At 48.4% G+C, this 3,611-nt stretch overlaps 1 pseudogene; it reads right to left on the minus strand.

Moving 5' to 3' along the window:
- Positions 1 to 2,507: 2,507 nt before the first annotated feature.
- LOC116534365 lies at positions 2,508 to 3,346 on the minus strand (annotated as a pseudogene).
- Between the last annotated feature and the right edge of the window lie 265 nt (positions 3,347 to 3,611).

Raw genomic sequence — 3,611 nt, forward strand, 5'->3', positions numbered from 1 at the left:
ATTAAACAATCTTGTGGCGACTTTGACATAAGTTTCTAGCACCTGCATAAAAGTTCCTGAATGACTTGGATGTACATTCATATTCTCTTTCTTGGCCTCCTGACCCCACTTTCTACATGGAAGGCCCCCAATTGCATCTCTCTACTTTAGGATTAAAAATTAAGTAGGTTTGATCCATCTAAAATACAGCAGTGTCTTTTTTTTTTTTTTTTTTTTTTTTGAGACGGAGTCTTGCTCTGTCACCCAGGCTGGAGTGCAGTGGCTCGATCTCAATTTACTGCAACCTCTACCTCCCAGTTTCCAGTGATTCCCCTGCCTCTGCCTCCCGAGTAGCTGGGATTACAGGCCCACACCACCATGCCCGGCTAATTTTTTGTATTTTAGTAGAGATGGGGTTTCACTGTGTTGGCCAGGATGGTCTTGAACTCCTGATCTCGTGATCCACCTACCTCGGCCGCCCAAAGTACTGGGATTACAGGCGTGAGGCACCACGCCTGGCCTACAGCAGTGTCTTAAGTATTTGTCATGAATACATCATGAAGTGGTTGGCCAGACTTAGTGGCTCACCAAAACAAATGTATTGGTCTTTATTCAGGAGGCTGGAACAAGGAATGGAGGGTTTCTAGCTTCTTCTGGATTTTTGCATACATTGTTTAAAAGTTGTGGAGACACTCCAAGCATTAAATGTGTATGAGTGTGGGTGTGTAGGTTTTCTTTTGGGGGTGAACAGAAAAGAGGGCAGGGTGGAAGACATGTTTTTAGGACAGAAGATCTGGTCTGATAGGTAAAGAGGAATACAAAAGAAAGGATGGTTCGAGATCCCCACTTTAAGAAGAGGGCCCCCCAAACTAGTGTTTCAGATCTTTTTGCCTGGTGCAGAACCTTCTGTCAAAGATGCTTTGGCTATTTTTCTCTCAATACAAAAAGAAGTTTGTAAACAAAACCTCAAAGAACAGGGAGAAAGACAAATACACTATATTTACACAAACTAGGCCACCTAGCAATCACCAAATTAGGGAAGTCCTACAAAGCCCAGACAAATACAATAACTAGAGGGGGGCAGTATTTAGGGGAGACAAGAACCCGGGATCAGACACACACCACCCAATGTGTTCTATTGCATTTGTCCCGTTTCAACACAGTGAGGTAGGTTGGCTGTGATCTCACAGCATGTAAATGAAACCCCCTTTTCTCTTTAGCTACCATGACACTACTAATCACTACTGCAGCAGGGCAGGACACGGGCCCCAGGCACCACAAAGCCCTGCTCGTGTGTCTTCCTGGAACCCAAGGATTTTGACAGGTTAAGGATTTTAGACCTTACTTCATGTAGCCATCCCTTGACAGCACAGGATTACGTACAGGGGTACTGGTCTTAAAACTTATCCTTGCCAACTCTGGTTTTATGAACACACACACCCTGTTGTGCATGGTAGGCCTCGTCTAATCTGGTGAAGAATGGATCTGGGATGTAAAGCACGTCCTGTGCCCTAGGATTAGACAGCCCTCACCTAATCTTGGCTTCCTCTCTGGGCCTTTCACCTGGCCCAGCCTCTCCTAGCCTCTCTGCACCACCATTTCCTGTTGATTAATTTCCAATCTTCCAGTAGGAGGCAATCAAGTCATGGGGCAACCCAGTTAAAACCTCGTCTCCCATAAAACATTTTCAAGGCAGAGGGGGTTTCAAGAGGACACTATGGCAGAAAAGCCAGCTCTCATTGGCAAAAATGAGATAGTTCAATAGGCTGTGCACTCCAAATAGTTGCTCTCCACGGTGGCAAAAACAACAAAAAGTATTCCTGCTGTGCAGACCTGGAGCTGCTGCCGACTTATCCCTGTGATTGCTCATGTACCTGAGAACACAGTGTAGGAAATGAGGGCCTTAGATTAAAATATACAAAAATACAAAACCAGAATATTTATGTTAAGGAAAAAAAAAAGTTAAAATGCACAAGATACGTCATTTGCACAGAGTTAGTGCAGTTGGCATCCTGGAGAAAGTGGGACCCAAGGTGCAGCATCCAAGGGAGCAAATAAATAAAATCACATTGACCCAGAACGGGGCGGGATGAGTGTAGGAGCAGCAGGTCTGCAGCTATTCCCCCAAACACCCTTTTTGCCATCATCACTACCCATTGCTTGGGACAGTTGCCAGCACCCTATCCCAAAAGTGGGTATGAGGATATAAGATGTGGGGGAAAAAAAAAACCCTGCCTTATTCCTGAGAGAGTCCCTTCCACAGGATGTAGTGGCTTGGCTCCATGAATCTGGTCTTATACTTAATCATTTCACTGTGGCATGGGAATTATTATTATACATCCTTCTTTAAAAGGACAACAACTTTAAAAAGTGTTTTTAAAAAGTGGCCTACCCGGGCCACTTTCAAAAGCTGGAAATTCTGGGGATGGAGCCTCAGATAAAGTGTGTAGGTTGTAGGGTGATTCCCACCTCCTGGTCACCCCCAGAACCTGCACTTGCATTTGAACAGGGCATGGATGGAGTTCCTCTGACTCACCCTTTCCCCCGACCTAGAGGGAAGAAAGGGTGATGGTGTGAACCCCAGCCTGAGATATATGGCAGTGTCAACTAGCCCCAATGCACCCTATTCCCACTTTCTCCACTCTGCCTGCTCCTCGAAACTTCCTGATAGCAAAAGAATAGCCCTCACCCATTGGGGCTCAATTCTGGGCCTCCGGGAGCAGGGCAGGGCTGTGGATTCCTTCTTCTTCCTCCCGAAAGTATGTTGGCTTTCCCTGTGCGCTAGGGGCCTGCTGGGCCTTCAGTGGACATAAGGCTACCATATGGCTGATGCTCCGGCAGAAGTGGCACTTCTTGGGCGGGGGTGGCAGCTTGCATTCCTTGGCATGATGGTCTAGACCTCCACAGTTGTAGCACCTGTCTCCTTTTGATCTGCGCTTCTGCATGTTCTTCCCCTTTGGCCGCCTCTCACTCCCAATACAGAACACCCCACCAGGTCCAGTGACACGGATGAATTTCAGACCCTTGGCTGACTTCTTAAAGGTGAACTTCACGGCCTCACCCTCCTTCAAGCCGGGAGCCCTCCATGTGCAGCTTACTCTGGTGCACAAAGACGTCCACTGGGGGCGTCCAGCGCGACTCCGGCGCGGGCGGTCATGGACAGGAAACCGAACCACATGCGCACGTTGAACCACTTGCAGATGCCTGCACCGTGTAGCAGCTGAGGCTCGTCCGCCGCCCGGGCCGCGTCCTCCGGCGCCTCCTCGGGCGTCTCTTCTGCCGCCTTGGCGCAGCCACCTGCAAACTGTTGGTTGGACACGGAGCCCATGGTAGTCGGCTGAGCCCGTGGCCCCGGGCCCCTGGTTGGGCGGCTACTGGCCCCAGGGAAGTGCGAAGGCCAGCAAGTGTTATTAAATAAGGGAATGTATTGCTTTGAGACATGTAGTTTTTTGCTGTTGTTTTTTGTTATTATTTTTTAATAATCTGGCTGGGCACGGTGGCTCATGCCTGTAATCCCAGCACTATGGGAAGCGGAGGCAGACAGGAGTTTGAGACCAGCCTGGCCAAAACGGTGAAACCCCGTCTCTACTAAACATACAAAAATTAGCTGGGCGTCATAGTCCTGTCTATAG

The sequence above is a fragment of the Sapajus apella genome, unplaced genomic scaffold (genome assembly GCF_009761245.1).
Source record: "Sapajus apella isolate SASKATOON/1434 unplaced genomic scaffold, GSC_monkey_1.0 scaffold87, whole genome shotgun sequence".
Taxonomy (NCBI): domain Eukaryota; kingdom Metazoa; phylum Chordata; class Mammalia; order Primates; family Cebidae; genus Sapajus; species Sapajus apella.